At 39.0% G+C, this 20,452-nt stretch overlaps 1 protein-coding gene across 1 annotated transcript in view; it reads left to right on the forward strand.

The window, feature by feature from the left end:
- Positions 1-3,237: 3,237 nt before the first annotated feature.
- si:dkeyp-14d3.1 (transmembrane protein 132C) overlaps positions 3,238-20,452 on the forward strand; it is a gene marked incomplete in the record, with an annotated part of 190,754 nt that continues 173,539 nt past the window's right edge. Inside the window, 1 exon segment of the mRNA XM_036144547.1 lies at positions 3,238-3,830.

Consider the following 20,452-nt stretch of genomic DNA (forward strand, 5'->3'; position numbering starts at 1 on the left):
AAGGGGGCGACTTTTGGACGTCTGTCAGCCTTTGTGTAAGTGATGTTCCAGTCCATCATTACTGCGAGTGAAGTGACAGCTCTGCATCAACACACTTGTTCCCTGCACCTCTAATGCTTTTTGCAGCTGTATAAGAGGAGCTGTTGTTTCCAGGAACAAATAGCGCACATTTGGGGAGAGGTAAAAGCTTAAGTCCTCAAGGAGGAAAGTGGGAATTTGAAGCAAGCTAGAGGGAGAAGCCTAAAATTAGAATAAATACCACGGCTCTAAGTGGGAAACAGCAGAGATTGACTCTTACAGTGCCTTACAAAAGGTATTCATATGCCAGGAACTATTTCAAGATCTGTCAGGCTGCAACCACAAAGCTTAATGTTTTTTTTTTTTATAAGGATTTTAATCGTAATACCAATGCAAAAAGTGGTTGGAACATGATGCATGGTGTTCCACAGAAAAATCTGAAATGTATGGCTTGCATATTTATTTAGTCCCCTTTACTCTGACATCCCTTAAGCAAAATACAGAGCAGCCAACTGCCTTCAGCATAATTGGTGGATACTGTCCACCTGTGTGTAATTTAATCTCAGAATAAATCTAGTTGCTCAGTGAAGGTCTTATACCTCTGAGAGGTTGAGAGGAGAGCATTAATCAGAGAGGTTTCCATGGTTATTCTGAAGGAGCTGCCTACATCCACAGCTCATTGGATATAAGAACAATTTGCACTCAGCATCTTTGTGGAAGAGCGGCAAGAAGGCGGTCATTGTTGAAGACAAAGCCAAAAGAACGACAATGGATTGCTCAGTTGCGTTTTTGCCACAAACCATTTAGAGGACAGAGTAAACATGTGGAGGGAAGAGCTGTGGTCGAATGAGACCAAAACTGAACTATGCGATGGGGAATCAACACAGACCACAACCCTGAGCACACCGTCCCCACTGGGAAACATTGTGGTTGCAGAATCATGCTGTATCGATGCCAGAGTTGATGGGAAGATGAATGACGCTAAATATGGGACCAAACTGGGGGCTAAAACAGTTTTAAGATTGGGCCAGAGGTTCAACTTCCAGCTGGGCAACAACCTCAAACTTTCATCATTTGTGGAATAGGACCCGAGCGCAGACAGATAAATGGCAGCCTCAAGCTGATTGTAATGATGATTTATTGAAATGAAACTTACAGAAGTGATGAACTGGCACAGAAGGAACTGAAGTGTGACTGCCTGGAACATCCAATCAACAGAGACAAGAAGCACAGGAAAAAAGGCATGGACGGACACAAATGACGGACAGAGGAAGGATCCGACAAGGAGGTAATAAAACAGGCCGGCTTCAGCTGTTGGGGAGGTGATTGAATGAGATCAGGAGAGTGCTGGATGAAACACTAAACTTAGGAGTTTGCAGAAAGGGATAAATTACAACAGAAATCAACGCAGGAGAGAACCAACAGGACACAAAAGGAATCTCACTAAACCGAACATGAAGAAAAACATTTGAATATGAATGTGAAAGAAATAGAAATATAAGGAACAGTACAGTAGAATGAAGTAAGAATATCAGCTGTAAGGACTGGACTTTATATGAAAGAGATAAGTGTCAAAACCCAAAAATGATCACCTCAGTTAATCGAAACCAAAGTGATAAACAAAACATTAAGACCTAAAAAAATCATGACCAAAAAAAAAGACCTACAATAGGAAAATATTTAGATCCAAATATCTGTATGCATATGTTACACTAGCCAAACCAAAGTCTGGAGCTCAATCCAACTGAGAATTTTGGGCTAGACTTAAAAAAAAGCTGTTCTTAAATGCTTCCCATCCAATTTGACAGAATCTGAGCTATTTTGCAAAGAAGAATGGGCAAAGATTTCAGTCTCTAGATGTGCAGAGCACGTAGAGACAGAGCCAAAAAGAACTGTAGCCGGGACAGCAGCAAAAGGTGATTGCATTTCACAAAAAAAAAGAAATTGTAGTGGGGGCTGAATTTTCTTCAAATGTTAAAAATGTTCAGTTCGTATGAATACATTTGCAAGACACTTTGTGTAAGTTGATTACATTACACTGAGTACAAGACTGGCAGACATCTCGGCCGCCATGAAAACACATCCTCTGAAGGATAAGACTCTGGGTGACTCATCCCATATCTTTCTGTATTTAGCGTTCATGGATTATTCTTTATCTGTATTTCACCATGCCATCTGGTCTGCTAAAAAAAAAAAAAAAAAAAAAAAAAAACAGGTCTGAAACTCCTAGTTTAACCAGCAACCAGATCACAGCAATACACTACTTTTCTTGCTTTGTTTTTGATAATTTCCCAAGTGGCAATGACTTCTCACAGAATTTAAACCACAGAGCTGCAATAAAGCAATTTAAAACTCAGTGGAGTAGTTAGGACAACAGTACATGGAAACTAAAATTTTACCCCAAATATGAACCACTTTAGCAACTCTCGTGTAATGTAGAAAGGAAGGAAATGTGGTTACTATTTTGATTCAGTTTGATTCATTTTGAGATCACCTTAAATTGGATTTGCTGCTACACGTTTATCAGTTCACTATCCCCCCCCCCCACACATATATGCACGTTGCAGTTCCCACGCCGCACGGGGTCGCTAGTGGCTGCCAAGTGGGGCAGTCATGCAATGGGTTACACATGTCCGGAGACAACTTTTCAAGTTTTTTCATCTGGGGCGTACATGGAAAACAGATTTGGGAATAACGCTAAAAAGACAATCAGACACCTCTCAATACAAAAGCTATTATCTTAGTAAAAATAATAAGGATAATAATAGTAATAATAAAGGCTCAACGAGTGCTTCGTGAATATTCCAAATAGTTAAAATTAATTATAGTTCGACTTGTTATTTGCTTTGATATTCCCAGAGAGGAAGACTCCTCCCGAGTAAGGCGCCGCTGGCAGATGCTGTCACCGCTTTCTTCCTCTCTGTGCTTCTCTCTGCGCGCATTGGACGAGGCTGGGAATGCGTAAGCTCCCGACTCTGCAGACTGGACTCTGTCTTTCCACATGAGCACAGAAAGATGAACCCTTGAAGCCGGACTTTGGCGAAATCCTGGAATCATCCCGACCCAGAGTCTAATTAGGACTGGCAGAGGAAAACAGTTGCTCCGGTGCGCGCCGCCGACGCTGTTGGAGTTGCGCATTGGACTTTAAACGAAACGACAGGTTGCGAAGGCGTGGATGTATGCTGGTCTCTGGTGCAACTTGAACTTTTTTTGTTTGTTTGTTTGTTTGTTTGTTTGTGTGCTTCAGCATCCTTGATGTCGGACTGTGAGTGTCTCCTTTCGGACATTACGCACCACGCCGCAAACAGCTTTAGCAATCCGGTTGTGCAAAACATCCAAACAAACTGAACATCTGAAAAGGGAGAATTAAACATTATATTTCTCTTTTTAATTTCCTAATTTTTTGGATGAACTTGATGACACGACAAAAATTGATTTGGAACATGCATCCGAGCAGGCTTTCCATCCTTGTTTTCGACATCTCAAGAGTCCTGCAGAAGAGAGCTGAAAAGGTTGATGCAAAGCAGCAAGTTTTCATTCTTGTAGTTTGTGCAATTTCTGTCTAAAATCCAGTCCTGTTCAGATTTGCTTAGTTCAGCTCAGCTTTTGTGCACAAATATCTTGGATGCAGCAGTTATTTCAGAGAATATGCAGTTGAATGTTTTTGTGGATGCCAGATGACTTTTTTTTTCTGTTTAAACTAAGACATTTGGACATGCACTTAAATTTGGACGGGAATTTTTGGTTCTCCACGATCCGGAGAAACATGTTGCACATCCTGCTGCTGCAGTCAGTGGTGTTACTTTGGGGAGGTAAGCACCATTTCACTTTTCCACCCTTTTTTCCCTTTTAATGTGTTGTTCCAACTGTGAAACCCACTAACACACACACATTTTTGCCAAAATGATGATAGAACTGTTGCCAATTATTGTTAATCACTGTTATTATGTGTTATAAGGTGAGACATTATTAAATTAGTGTGTTCTGGGGGGGTCAGTGTCTCACCGGAGACATGTGGGCTGCAGGACAGTCACTGTAAATATCTTCTTCCTACAGGTCTGTTCTACATGAAATCTCATTTACATGCAAACCCTGTCAATAGAGTTCATATCTCTTGAGTCACAACTTATGAAATTGGCTTATGTGCACCTGTTTAACTCACCCACAGCAGCTCTGGCCTTAAATAACATTTTTCTTATGAATAATTCAATATGACAGAGATTATCTGGTGCCACAGAATCATTCTGGCTTTATTAGCTCCTGGCTTGTCAAGTCATTTCGCCAAAATTCACTTCAGAGCCCACAACTGTTTTATAAGAAAAGTTCCAATTATGCGAGATCTCAACCTGGAAGCAGCAGCTGCAGGCAAAGATCTGTTTCAGGAGTTCTTGCCAATGTGAATGATTAGGCATGGGCTAGATTTTGTTGTCCAAAGCAAGTGACATTGCACCAGTCAATTAGTGCTAGAAGCAGGAGAACAACAGCATCTGTTTTGGCTGCTTAGCTGGCTGCATACACAGCAGAGAAGTGAGGGCAGCTGGTGGTCTGGCTAATGAATCTGTGGTTTCCTGTGGGAAAAGGCTTTGACTTAAAAGGCTGTTTGGGAATATGATGCTCTCAATTAAGGTGATTATTCTTTCTCTCCTAACAATATCCGACTGCAGTAGCTTTCTCTGTCATCAGGATTCAAGCGTATTTCTTTTGACATCTGAACAACAACAAGAAAGCGAAGCGGTGATTAAAAGTACTAATATTTCCACTTATATGTTCAGGATACGTCAGCTGTTTTGCGTTCATACATCAAGCTCTTTTTTTTTTTATTGCATAAATGCCTACAGGTCATCCTGCTTCTGCTGTGGTCTGAAATTGACAAAAAGGCTTAAATAACTTCCTTACAAGGATTAAGTGCTTGATTTTCCAAAAAAAAAAAACATTCGGCTGCTAAACATTGTTAAACTCCATCTCCCGCCTCCTCATGTGCATGTGCTCCCACCATCTTGGAGTTCACCTGGCTGCACCGCTGCTGTGGGAGCACGTGATTCATTGCCGTGACGAGTATGATTCACAGTGTGATCCTAATTGAGCTTTGTGTGTCACGAACCTCCAGGGCACCACTTCTCCTGGTGAAAAGCGATGAAGACTGATAACACGGAGTAGGAAATGAAAGGATCAGATCTGTGCACAAATAATGTTGGTGCAGCATAATGAGGCCATCATTCTTGGGGGGAACCTGGAAAAAAAAAAAGAATATTGTCATTCTTATCAACGGAATAAAAATAGCTAGACTAAGTGCCTTGAAAATGTATTGCATTCCTCATAAACTTAGTCACATTTTGTCCCTTTGAAATATAAAAACTTTGTATGTATTTTATTGTAGTAACTATAAATAAGGGTTATTACACTAGGCCAAGGAGCAAGAATACATTTTCAAATTTAAAACAGCCATTCAGGGTACCTGCCTCAACTGGAGTGTGAAAGTGTTCGAGACCTGCCACGTTCTGCAAACTTTTGGCTTGAATTGTGTTTCTGAAACATCCAAGATAATCTGATCCACTGATCTTAGTGAATGAGGTGAGAGCCACATATGCAGAAGTTCTGACAGGTAAGATAGGGGGCACATCCATTGAAAGACTTAAAAACATAAAAAAAAAGAATTTTAAAAATGAGCGTGAATGAGCAAATTGGGAGCCAGTGAAGAGAAGTTACAAAAAAAAAAAAAAAACTGTGACAAGACTTGAAAATTGCTGTTCACAGACCCTTTTCATCAAGTCAGGCTGAGGTTGAGCTCATTTGCAAAGCAGAATGGGAACAAACATCAGTCTGTACATGTGTAAAGCTGCTAGAGACATGTCCCAAAGGGCTTGGAGCCACAAAAGGCGGAGAAAGCTGGTTCAACAAAGTGTTAACTCAGGTGGGGAAGAATACAAATGCACACTTTTCAGAAAAATAATAGAACACCATGTCTTTTTATCTCTGTCTTTGCCTAATTTGCCTTTGTCTTTATAATAAAAAAACATGTACTTTGTTAATTTAAGCCCCCATGTGTTATGCAGAGAGAGACCTCAGTAGGACTCTTAGGCAGCATGTCAAACATTTTCCCTCTTTGTCTCGTCCTTGAGCCCATAAACTTACAAAGGTGGAATGAAGCCAGTCTACATGTTTGTGTCCTGACCACGCAGCCCATGCGCTCATCCACTGGGGGCAATTTGTTTTCTATTTTTTTTTTCTTTTATCAACAATATTTTAGTAACTCAGGATTGATTCTTGGAGTCTTTGTTGACACAGTTTGATTAGGTTGGTATAAAATGCTCAGAGAACTATAGCCTTGAGTAAAATTATCACAGTTTCACAGTATTCACACAAAAATATGAAACAAAACACCACAGGATGTGATTTATTTAATTAAAACAGAAAACCAACAGTGATTTCTATTACAGCTAAAATTATAAAGCATCTTGATCATTACAATTATAGTACTGTGGGTCAATAAACATTTTTAATTTAATTTCTTTATACACAGAGTAAGGCAAATATGTAGTATACACTGTTTTAATTAATGTCCTCAATTTCCAAATAAATCCCAGATGCATAGTAATATTTGAGGTATTCATATTATTCTCAGTAACTGATGCTTTTTCTTACATTCTAAACATATTTTTGGATAAAATAAAACCTAATAAATCTGATAAAGGCATCGAACCAAAGACCAAGACATTTGGTATCAGGAAAGAAGAAACAATGTTATAGTAAAACTTATTTCAATTGTGAATGACGATCCATGCAAAGGGATCTTAAATATTCAACATGGTAAGATTTGAGCACTTTAGTCTTTCATATTATCACCTATGTGGTCCTGACACACTGTTCCTTTACTTTAGAGTGAAGCCTGTTTACGGTTGGAAAGCTTGCTAAATTTGAAACAGTTGAATTAATCAGAAATGCAGAAGAGAAGATCACGCGCAAAGCGTCATTCCAAGCGGCCACTATCCTGTATTTTTTTTGATCTTCCTTTGCTTGAACATACCGGTTTAAACTGAACGATTCATTCCCAGGCTTCCGCAGACCTTGATGACATTCGAGAATATCCTTCAAAATATCCAAACCACGTGTTTTGCAACAAGAGAATATTCAGTAAAACATCCAGGACAGTAAAATTAAGGACCTGGATTAGAGACTCCCTTCTTTAAAAATCCAAATACTGTCCCCCTACTTAAGGGAACGGACATCAGTAGAGGTGCATCTGATCACTCAGCATGCGTGAATTGTTCCCTTTAGCGCACATATGATTTGTCGTGCTGGAGCATGCCAAGGCAGGACAGATTACGGCACGTCTGACAGTTTTATCAGAAGCATCGATGCTTCGGTACAGAACAGGTCAGATTAGGATGGCTGGGCACTGAGCTTTCGAGCATCGGCTGCTGACCAGATGCAGCCGGCTCGGATCGTTTGATAGAAAATAATAGAAGTTTATTTTTTGACGAGTGTCTGAAGTGTGTTGTCTTTTAATGGGTCACACTTAGGGGCCCAGTTTGACAATGTTTCGTAGCAACTCTACACATATACCCTATAAAATTAAGATAAAATAAGTATTCCTTTATTTTCCCACAATGGGGAAATCCGGGTGTAACAGTGGCAAAGACACAGACAGTTACACGCAATAATTAGCAGTGAAAAAAAAGAGAAGAAAAAAGAACAAACTAGTCTAACTTAAGTTAGTTCAAAAGAAGTGCCAAGAATAGAAGATAAAAAAGGTAAATACCAGAGTAAATATTGCACAATCATTGATATGGCAAACTCAGGTAAAAATAAAACAAAATATTCAAGTTTAACAGTGGAAACACCCCAGCCTATTTACAGAACACATGTTAATATAATATTCAGCATGCATGATAGTACAATTTTGTGATAGTTACCAAGTAGAATATTGTATTTGTTTGCTGTTCTGCTCTTTACAGAGTGAAACGTAGCGACTGGATCTCAGCTGGCTGATTAGTCGGCTATCTGTTCAAAGAGAGTCTGGAGTCTGGTTCTTAATACACACAGGTAGCTCGCTAATCATTGTTTAGCAACAGTATTACCGTCATAATGGGCTCGACACACGGGGAGTGGCGTCGCTCCCTCTCCATTAATTTCCTATGGAACTTGTGTGATGAGGGGACACTCGCTTGCTCTCCTCCAGCCCAGGGACCGGTGACATTCATGCGTGTGACGCAACACAAGAAAGTTGAACAATTCTCAACTTTTGTCGCTGTCTCTTAACGCTACAGCCACTTATCTGGATAACCTGTGAGGTGTGCCCTTAAAATGATGATATTCTCTATGCTGTTTCCTTATCTGTAATATGGGATGAACCCGGGGTGTTTTTATTTGTATAGTAAACATAGAAGAAAGATTTCAGTCAATTCTAGCAAAATCTTCTGAGTCTTTGTCCTGGTTTGTCCAAACCGCTTTGAAAATATCAAAAGCCCTCCAATTTTATAACCGATAACATTTCTTGGAAACAAATGGTTCAACAGCCTGATTTGAAACATTGCCATCACTGTTGTGTCCCGTGTTGGGTCTTCCCCGCAGTGCCGATGAAATCCATTAGTCGCCATTGTTGGTTGCTCCCGGTGTGTCGTGACTGGAGATCTCCTTTAGCTTTGATGCCATGATTGCTCCCTGTTTTTTCTGACTGGAAATATTTCCAAACAGCTGAATTCGTCTTTCTTGTAACTAAGGAAAAACCAAAACATCAGCAGAGTCTAGCAACATGTGGGGGAGGGGCAGCTCTGCCTTACTCTTAAGATCTCATTCACCCCACCACTTTCCTAATGACTGGAAATGCATGCGTTCTGGCACATGCCTAATGGAAAGATGTTACATGTGACTGTCAGAGATGTCCGTTGCTAGGGTTCATCACCTGTAGCAGTGGCTCCATTCACGATGAACTTGGAAGTCCAAGACTGTGAGCAAGTAAGGGCTTCAAAATGAGAAATTGTGTGATTCAAAGGTTTTTATTCAAAGATAAAAACAAACCAGCTGTTCCTGTATTGTGTCAGGGCCTTGCCCATTTAAGCCAAACACCTAACTGAAACGAACAACAAGCTTGAATGTTTAGACGATGAGCGCTTAAGAAGAAGCTCTTCTCTGGGGGATATTTGTATTTCAGCTTGACTTTATTGCGCATGATTTAATTCCCTTGGAAGTATTCAACCCGAGTCCAGCAGGTGTCATTGGAAATCTCAAATCCTAACTTCTGTTGCACACCCTAGCCTGCTGATGAGTTATACTTTCTTCTAGAGCATAAGATTGTATGATTTAAACAAGTCTTGGGGCTCATGCTGGGTGGATAAATGTAAAAGCTGGGGTTCCCTTGGTTATTTACAGGACGGAGAAAATGAAAAGAAAAGCAGAAACCCCCAAGCTTGGTGGTATTTATATCAAGGCTACCTCACAGCTGTGCTTTGAGCTCACTGCAGTGCACTTTTGAGATTCGCAAACCAAGGACACTGATGAAAAGAGGCACATTTTCTCCATCTCTACAGTCTAATTTGGCGCAGCTCGGGTGGTTTTCGAAGTTTTCACGAGGTGAAAGCAAAAGAGAGAGCCGCACCGCAGGAACTATACATGCGACGTAATTTCGGCTCCCTCGCAGTTTCATTTCCACCCTTCACAAACGTTATTGGCTTGGGGTTAGTGTGTGAAACCGTGCGTTTTAGTTTGCTTAATGACCATTTTTATGAAACACACTGAGTAGGTGGACATATCTAAATAGCTTGTAGCACACTTTAATGCTGCCTAAACTTAAAGTATGTGTGGGAGGCATACGGGGGGGCTTCCTAATAAGTGAGTCAAAATAGGCATTTTGCCCCTGCAAATTCAAATATCATTAGTGTAATGTCCTGTAATATTTCCATAAAGCTTATCTGCCCCCTGTTAATTGGCTCCCTGTGACTGCTGTGATCTCGCATTCAATTTAATGAAATTTCACAATTAAGGGAGCTGAATAGAGGATCGGAAGCTTTAAAGGCATGCAATTTGTGTGTATGTGTGTGTGTGTGTGTTTGTGTGTTTGTGCCAATGCAATAATTGTGAAACATGCTGATGCAGTGCTTGTGTGTTCTGTCATCAGCTGTGTCTTAATAAAGGGCCTCCTCTTCATAAATCTGGCGGAGAAGAAAGGACGTGACGGTGGGGTGGTGGGGTCCCTACGTTCCAGACTGTCTGCTGGGTTCTTAGTGTGGTGAAGACACTGGAGACCAGAAACAGCTTGTGCCAGACTGCAGACTGCTGTGCTGTCATTTTTTTAAAATACACACGCAATAAATCATGGTTAATCATGAGCTCTGGCCGAAATGACAATTTCAATTTGGAGCAAGAGCTTGTTAAGCCTTGCACGGTACCGGGATAAACGCTAAACTGACTGCTAACGTGCAAACAATTCGCACATGCTGATGTTCAAGCCGCAGACCCTTTGCTGGAGACCCTTTGCGCAGCTGGGATGACACGTTATGAGCTGCAGTAATTGTATATGATGCAAAAACTTCAGTCACTATGTGGGGGCGACTGAAGTGCTGGTGAAGGTTTTGTAAATGGATGATGATAGGCTGTCGAGGTGCACTAAGTTGGCCTCAGTAATTGTTGAAATGTTTGCATATCTGGATAATACTTAGAATGCTGAGACACAGACAGGTCTTGAAGGAAAGCACATTTTTGTTAACATAAACTAGTTGAGGAATGTCACAGAAAAATAATCCATTAATTAGAGGCTTTGGAATTAATTAATTAATTAATTAATTAATTGTGACAATATTGACAAAATAATAAAAGTTTATTTCAGTTGAAATCCGGTTTGGTTGAGTGCTGTATCAATAAATAGCCATACATAATGTGTAGGGGTGTAATGATACACAAATAATTACCGGAAATCTTTGGTACAGCCCTTTTGGTTTGTCAGCCACGTGTATCGAACAAATACAGTGTTGTTTAAAAGCTGAACATATCCAGAATGTTTATGTTCAGAATTACTCTAAGTGCACAGTGGTATTGAAAAAAGACTAAAATATCCTGATTTAGCCTTATACAAAGCTTTGTCACCATAATGCAACACCTATCTCAATTACTCATCAGAAACAACTACAGGCCAAATGTGAACACCACTGTCACCCATGGAAAAGTAAGCTAAGGTCCAAATTCTGCTGCCTGTATCATTCAGCCAGGCTAAAATGCTGCACAGTAGCTGCACAGTAGCAGACATGTCAACAGGATTCAAATCCAGCTGAATACAGAATACCGTGGCATTCACAACATGCAAGGAATCCAGCAGCTTTACTCTTAATTCTCTCTAAGGGTTTCTGCTACATAGTCCTAAATGCTGAAGTAAGCAACCTCTGTCTGTGTCACTTATATTCTCACACTTATCCTGCACTACACCCCCCCCCCCCCTACAGTGTTACATGTAAGGGGGTGAGGATGCTCTTCTTACAACAGTAGTGTTTGATTCAGGGTCTTGCATCTGCCGATTGATGCTGCGCTGCTCTGTCTGCCTCACTGGACAAAGTTAATATGTGCACGGGAAACGTCGCTTTATAGATTCCAAACTCATTCAGACCAATACATGTTCTTTTTTTAATTTAAGTTCAAACAGCTATTTGATTCAGTTAAAGTTTATTTGCTGCTAACCATTTTTTGGATTTATCATCTTAGTATTATACTAGTTCAGTGTGTGACAAAAAAAAAACAAAAAAACATCTTGACAGTTTTGTTGATGTTAAAGCCAAGAAACTGTCCTGGGCCCCCTCCAGGTTTGGAGTCACTGATCTAAACGACAGATCAATCAATGCTGCACCTAACCTGCATAGACTTACACCTTCTACAGCCTCTCCAAAGGCATAATTATCATGTTTTGTTGGTTAAGAGTAGGACCAAAACACAGACATGACCTTGGAATAACTGTATAATTGGGTGGACCTACGTACTTAGCAAAGCGGGCACAAATGTCCCTTAATACAGTTTGTATTTTCTGGATATGGCATACCATAACACATTTGTACCATCAAAATTCCTTGACAGCCTGCACATAAGTTTACAAGTAGCTATAAAAGATTTAAAACTTTTAATCTAACTTTGATAATGTGATGATCAATAGCACAAACTTCACCTCTTGGGTATAAACCATAATGTTCCCTTCAGTCTTTTTGCTCAGTTGGCTTCACTGTAAATGCAGCATGTTATATTTCAACTATCTAATGACTTTTAAAAGCCCCTCAGAAGATATGTCACGTCCTCTGCTTCCTTAAGATAACAGCTTTTTTTTCCTCTCAATGTAAATGTTTTATCTCTTTTTTTTTTCGAAGACTGAACATTTTCATTGTGGGTAAAATGGAAGGGAGATAAAAAAAAAGATGTTTCACAGAATATATTGTAATGCAAACTCTAGTGAATCACAGGATATGCATGAACAACAGAACAAAAAGCGGATTATGGTTTTCTTCAATAATACATTAATAAAATGTCATTAGGCTCTGAGCTTTCTCGGGAAACAAGAATTGCTAAGGCAGCACTGTACAATATTAGATATTTATGCAATATATCCTGTATTACAGCTTAAGCAATGCAAATTTACTCCAGAACTTAATTTCCTTGCAGGCACACATTGGGATATTTGTGCAAATATGGGAAAAGCTATAACCTTAATGTTAAAACATGTGTATATCTATCTATCTATCTATCTATCTATCTATCTATCTATCTATCTATCTATCTATCTATCTATCTATCTATCTATCTATCTATCTATCTATCTATCTATCTATCTATCTATCTATCTATCTATCTATCTATCTGTCTGTCTGTCTATCTATCTATCTATCTATCTATCTATCTATCTATCTATCTATCTAATTTTATATATATATATATATATATATGTATATATGTATGTATATATATATATATATATATATATATATATATATATATATATATATATATATATATATATATATATATATATATATATATATATATATATGTATGTGTGTATATGTGTGTGTGTGTGTGTGTGTGTCTGTGCGCGTGTGTGTGTGATATGTTACCAAAGGCTGCCTTGAACTTGATATGAACTTAAGTAACATCCCATTCTTAATCCATGGGGTTCAATATGACATTGGTCCTCCCTTTATAACAGCTTCAACTCTTCTGGGAGAGCTGTCCACAAGGTTTTGGAGCATGTTTATGGGAATTTTTGACCTTAAACATGCGGCCATCCATCCATCCAGAAAGACAGACAGACAGACAGACAGAAGTATATAGTCATTCTTCACAGAGACATGTACATAGCTTAACTTGGTTAATTTAAAAAAGGGGGTGGACAAAGGACCACCGCTGCATCAAAAAGGATGCAACACTTGAGCTTTTGCTATATTTCAGAGGCATCAGGCAGTATTGCATTAAAGGCAGAGATCTGACAAGTACATACTGTCAAGGCCCATTGACTTCTTTGTGGTGTGGCTGATTGATTGCTGAGATTATGTTTGGGAGCTGTGCATCTCTTTATGATTCAGAGCAGCGTGCCCATGCAGAGGATTGATGATGAGCACATTTAAAGCTACCCATACATTTTTTTTTTGTGTTAAAAAATATTAGCTTTGTCTTTTGAGCTTTCCTTTTGTGAACAATCGCTATTGTTTGTTCTAACCTCCCATCTGTGTTAGAAGCTAAAGATGCATAGAAACATTTTGTGGCAGATATGCAAGTACTTCTACCGTGGAATATTTCACAGCCCCAAAGAATGTGTTTAAAACAAAGCTGATCAGGGCTTTCTCTTTGCCCACCCATAACAGGTTGGTTCTCTTCACGCAATTCGAAGTAATTTGCTACTTTGATTTTTAAAGACAACACTCACCAGAAATAGCTCATCAGAATAATCATGTTTTCAGCCACAACCAAGTTGAATTCTAAATAACCTGAAGTACACTTTGACCATTCGCTGGATGGCACTTGATGTAATTGGTATGCCAGCTTATGTGTGTTTGGCTCCAATCAGCCTTAACACAATCACTGGTTCCTAATCAGTGGGAAAGTAATGGCTACCACAGAGTAGCTTTAATCAGCACACAAGTTAGTTCGGCAGGAGTGGCTGTGTCTTAATGAAGTCCCTTGTGTTAGTTTACTGAGTCCACATGGCTGTATTTGCAGACAAAGACCACAGATTTCTTGTGGGAACTTTAACTGGCATTTGCTTGGCATTCATTTGTCTCATTTTTCAAAAAAGCAGATGCTTTTACTGCTGTCATTTTGCCCCTGTTGACCAGAAACATTTGGTCTTCAGTATTTTGGCAGCCGGGTTGTTTATTCTGCCCTGTTTTGTTTGTCCTGACAGAGAACAGTGAGTTTATGAGGGAGGATTAAAGATGTCCAGTTTGAACTAAAGCAATGCAACAGTCATGATTCAATGGTCCTGTGGTGATTGGTGGTGCTACCAAAGCCAGTAAGAGCAGCAGTCGGTTTTAGCATCCAGCAACGGTCACTATCTGCGCCTGCAGATTCTATTTTTGACCCAGAGGCCCTTCATTTCACACCAATTGTAAAAAGCCACCCCAGGAAGAGGCAGATTGACCCCAAAGATAGCAACGGATTAGTCTAAAAAGATGTTTAATTTAAACTGGGAATAAAACTACATACAGGCGTTAATGGAAAACTGAGTGCTGTTGCGTTGTGATCGCTCCTTCAGAATTCAAATTCATTTTATTCCTATTTTATCAACCTTTTATGGCATGACGGTTGGTGTGGGCTGAAATATATTATACAGATGTTCACAGTGCCCCAGGATTGCTTATAATGACATGAGCAGGTCAAAATATTTCGGTTTAGTGTATTGATAACCAACATTCGTGGTGATATTTGGAAGGTAAATAGTCCAACAATAACGTACCATAGACTTGGCATATACCAGCAGCAAGTACCAGCTTTTCCTTCAATTATCAGTCACTTTAAATGTCTTTACTGTCCATATCTCAACCGGTCTCACTGGTTACCAAAAATAAAATAATTCTCGTTCGATTTTCAGGAACACATCAGATAGTTGCAAAACCAATGAGGTGCTAATGCTATCTAATTTCAGCAAGACAAACAAATTACAAGGTATTTCTTTTCAATGACTTAAGTAACCTTTTTACAATAGGGAATTAAAAAAATAGTACTATATGTGCCTCTGCTTTAATGAGAGTCCGACTGTCAGGCATGCTAATAATAAACGGTTTTATTCGTGAGGCAGCCATGTTGAATATTGAACTCATTGCTGCTGTGAGACCTCTGACTTTCCAACTTGGAAAACCCAACTTCAGAGTAAAATTGAGTGCATCAAACATGATCATGTCTATACTTCACAGGCTGCCTCCAAAGCTTTATATTCATTGTTTTGTCTGTTTTTTTTCCCCACAAACACTTCCTCAATGTGCTGAAATGATTGCTTGTGTCCATGACTGAAAGGAGTCTGAAAGTTTAGAAATATAAACTGGAGATGGGCTGCAGACTGTGTCAATGGATGATAGAAACGTTGACCTCAAACTGTACGGGCTGTGAGTGAAAGGAAAACTGTTCTCTATAGATGCTTTAAAACGCATGCTGAGAGCAAAACAACGCATGATAAAGAGTTAGATTAAAATAATTGAAAGCAGATAGGCTATCACTTCATATGATCTTCATAGAATTGGCTCTGATAACTACCACGTTTTCATCTTTATGCCTTAGATAAGTGTGAACGGGCAGCTTGTGGCAGCTTTTTAGTCCTGTTCGACTGTATTTGATTACAGCTTGTTGGTTACAGCTTTTGTGCATTCCCACTGAACCTTGAAGATTGTTGTGTCAAAGCTCTGTAATTAGATGTTCTGGGAGTATGGCAACTGCGGAAACTCAAAGTGATATAATCTGTGCTGCATCCTTAATTGTACATGCCATGTGTAGGATGGCTAATTTAACCAGTGAAAGAGAAGATCTTTTAGATGATCGTCTTTTGTATCATTCTCAGTGGGGAATGTCTCTGTAGCTTTAAAAAGTGTTCTGCTGAAGGCCTGTACATATGTGACAGATGCAATGAATTGCATGAATTGTGATAACCAGCTTTGTCGCATCAACCGTTGTTTGGACAAAGTAATTACAGATACAAGACTTTATCTATAGATGCTAAAAAGTATATGCAACACCCTCCACACATACTGGCACCCTGCTGAAGATGTGTCTAAAGCCCTAAAGTCTTGTATATGTGTGGCACAATCTCACACAAAAAAATTGTAAAAACAAAATCTAAGTTAAAATTTGAGTGCTTTTTACTGAAATTATAATAGATTTTCTGCGAGTTTGTGCTTTTAAAATAGTTTTTTTTATGTTTAAAATAGCTTTTTCATGCTGCTTGACATTTCCGTTTTATTAATCCTAGTTTTAACAGCGATGTAGCTTATGACACACCTTTTTAATTACCTTTGTAGTTTGATATCTTTAAAAATGGCTCTGGCACAAATAGAATTTTAGCAGAACAAATGGACCATTGTTGATTGAGACCATTTTTTCATTTAGGTAATGTGTGTGCTTTTTGTAACCTAATAACTGGTTGTGCCACAGTTGGCAGGAACAACTGTCTTTAACCATTTAACATACTTGGCAATGAGTCTTTTACACAACTGTGGAGGAATTATGGCTGACAAATCTGTACAGAATTGCTTTAATTGGTAAACTTGGAGGGTTTTTAGGCATGTGCGACCTGTTTAAGGTTGTGCCACAGCATCTCAATGGGATTTACATTCAGGGCCACTACAAAACATTTTTATTTTTTTTTTTACCATTCAGCGGTTGCCCTACTGGTGTGCTTGGAATAATTGTCCTGTCTACAACCTAGGAGTGTGGGGGAGATGAAGGCTGCAAGTTCCCTGGTTCAACACCCACAGATTTGCACTGTGGGTCTCTGAGCAAGAATCTTAGCCCCAGAATTTTCCCTGGACACCACACAGTGGCAGGTTGCTGCCGCCTAAGGGACGGGTTAAATGCAGAGGAAAAATGTTATTGAAATGTGCAAAGGTGCAATGGAAACAACAGCAACAAGATATTATTATTATTATTATTATTATTATTATTATTATTATTATTATTATTATTATTATTATTATTATTATTATTATTATTAAGCTTAATGTAAAAAAAAACTGATGGCCAGAATTTTCTGCTATGGAGCAGCATTTATTGTTGCATCAATTACAGCAAGTCCTGAAGAACATTATTATTATTATTATTATTATTATTATTATTATTATTATTATTATTATTATTGTGTCAGCAATTGTTTTCAGTTTGCAACTTTCCCCAGGATGCCATTTGTGCTCAGCCTCTTTCTTTTTATTGAATCATAAACACTGACCTTAGCTAAGGCAGGTGAGGCCTGCAGAGCTTTAGATGTTGTTCTGGGTCCTTTTGTGACCTCCAGGATGAGTTCCCTGGGCGCTCACTGTGGATCACTTCGGTCCCAGCGCCCCAAAGCCAATGTAAGTCAGAAATTGGATCTGTAGCCATTTTCCGTCTGACATTGACTGTGTCGATGACTGAGCTTCTCATCCTCAATTTCTTTAGATCAGGGCATGAAGTGTTGCTTTTTCAGAGCTCATATTCTGCTTCATGTTTTCAGGGAGGTTCTCTTTAAGTGATTTTTTAATTTTTCATACCTAGCTTGGGTGTGGTTCGTGGAATTGCAAAAAAGAAAAAAAAATAGTGGAACAATTACATTTTCACATAAAGATGAGTTTTAGCTCAGGTTAATCTGATATTTAAAAAAATGTCTAAAGATCACGTAGTCAAGTGCGACAAAGAGCTAAAACCGAATAAATCTGTAAGAAGGCACGTGCTTCTTATGTCAGGAAGTGGCTACACGTAAAAGATGTCAGAGCAATGAGTAAGAAGTTTACAACAACTGGAACTGTGACAGGCTGGACAAGGACGTAAGTTTATCTTTCCACCACACAGAATGAGGAGGATGTTTGGGGGAGTATATAATCCATATTGCTCAGTGTTACAGCTGTTACCGACTCTTATAAATAAGTTGAATTGAATTGAGAAAGGACTGGCTTCATGGGGTCACCATGAAGCCAGTCATAAACCTTGTTTCAAGGCATTTGTACAATTTTTTTCAAAGTATATTTATGATTCTTTGAATCGCTGTACATGTTCATATCTTATTTGACAGCAGACTGTGACATTCATTCGGAGACATATTCGGGTCTGATCAGTTTTCCAACAAGGTAACCTTCGATCAAAAGAGAAATACGTTTAATATTATTGTGAACTGCCCTGCCTCCTGTGAAAGAAGACAGTCGAAAAGTGAAGAATCACTCAGTTTTGCTGCAGTATGGTCCGGCATACAAACTGAGGCAAAGGTAATATTGAGAACTCATAGCAGAGCACCTCCATGGTACAATGGTACACAGCGCATGAAACCGAGGGCTTTGGGATAGAGGAGAATTCTATCTATTATTTGATAAGGAACCAGTCTGTCACACAGATCCACAGAGGGGACAGGAAAACACGGGATTTATATTCAACATATCTCCTTTTGTCATAAAATATAGAGTAACGCTAAAACAACTTGGCAATGTGGGATATGCAAAGTACCAGGAGAGGAGCGCTGAAGTGGAGTTTAATCATATTAATGGCATCGCTGTGCCTGAACTGAGAGGACATGTTTATACAGCACACACTGGTTAGATATTTTCCTGCACTTCTCCTATTCTCTGTGGAACTGTTCAAATCAAAAGCTGCTTTTACCTGAATAAAAAAAAAACAATCAATAAAAATCCACTAGCCTTCTCAAGCAGAAACCTTTATAATTGGGTTCATTAACAAAGCACTTTATTAATTAAATGTTGAGGTGAGATTCAGATGAAACCGCTGCATTAAATTAAAAAAAGCAGTGATTTTTCATCCATTTTCTCTCGTTCTGCTGCTTTTTTCTGTGGGGACAAATTGGACCAATGACACATCTCAGTGATATTGCAGATGGGATATGTGACATTTATTTGAAAGCTAATTACCCAAATTCTCCCGCTGACTTCCAGCTGTAGCTCAAATATTTCTTCATTAACCAGCTCATTACTCTTGGAATACCTTATAAAACATAAAAAGGAGGGGGTGGGGCACTTGTAAGGCTTGTTCTTTGCGATCACAATGCATTGTCCCCCACTTGTGAGCTTAACATTTTGCAGTGCTTTCAACAAATTAAATCACTAGAATCAAAGTTCAGACGCATTAAATCGCAGCGCTTTATTCCATGGGGGGATAGAGGGCAAATTATAGTGCTGCCAAGAGCCCCAGGAAGCTGTTGCATGTAATTAGGAAATGTTCAGGGAGGTCAAACAGTTGCGTGCCAAACATGATCTTGTAGGATGTAACATTTTACCTGATTTATGAGCAGAAGTAGATGCGTGAAGCCTTGCGGATAGCTGCACTGCTTCATACTTGGAAGCACTCAAATCTCTGCTGTTTGGCCTATCTGACCCAGGAGAAGTAATCCACAACGCTGATAAGGAATCAGGGATATCTTTTTTTTATCCTTCTATTGAGTATTTAAATGGTAAATGGAGTCAGCATGACATGGGGGGAAGCTAAAATTGAACACACAACCTTCCGATTGCAGGAGAGCTACTCAACCTAGTCACAGTTGCTCTTTAACATTTTGGATCGTCATCTGGGCTTTTTGTTATGATTTTTTTAAGACATTTTCTGTGCCTTAGGAAATTAGGTTTTTGCTGTAGTAGGTTTTTATTTTTCAATTGAAAATTACATTTTCCTTAAGAATTTAAACAAATAATCCTCTTTTTGTCTTTACATTGCAGAACAAAAACAAGAACATTCGTGAATATAGTGACATGATGTAAAGCATTTGATTTAGCACGGTTTTCAACTAAAACCGTCAATGCACTTTTTTTTTTTTTAGGTCACAGCAAAGTGTTTACTGCATTCGGTTACTAATGTGTCAGTTTCATTGAGTTTAAAAAAAGTGGGCCATCTTTTGTTGTCGGGTTTACAAGGATAGTTGTCTGCATATTTTTACTTTTTTAATATCCCTGGGTAATTTTCCTTTTCTCTTGCAAGCTATCCACAGTTTTCAGGCACAAGATTGATCTGAATCTGTTGTTTTGTTTCTGTGGAAATGACTATTCATTTGTCCACAGATATTGGGTAAAATGCACAAATCTTTGATTTGCACAGAAACCTTATTTAAGCTTAGATGTGTTTACAACTGTATTGCACTCGGTTCACAGAAGCATTCACATCGTTGCACCTTTGCATGTAAAACACCAACACAAACGCTGCAGAATTGTGCTGGGGAAGAAATATTAGACATGAGACATGGAAACGTTTATTTTTCAAATTGTGTGATGAATGCATTTCTATTTAGCCCCACGGAGTC

The sequence above is a fragment of the Fundulus heteroclitus genome, chromosome 12 (genome assembly GCF_011125445.2).
Source record: "Fundulus heteroclitus isolate FHET01 chromosome 12, MU-UCD_Fhet_4.1, whole genome shotgun sequence".
Lineage (NCBI taxonomy): Eukaryota > Metazoa > Chordata > Actinopteri > Cyprinodontiformes > Fundulidae > Fundulus > Fundulus heteroclitus.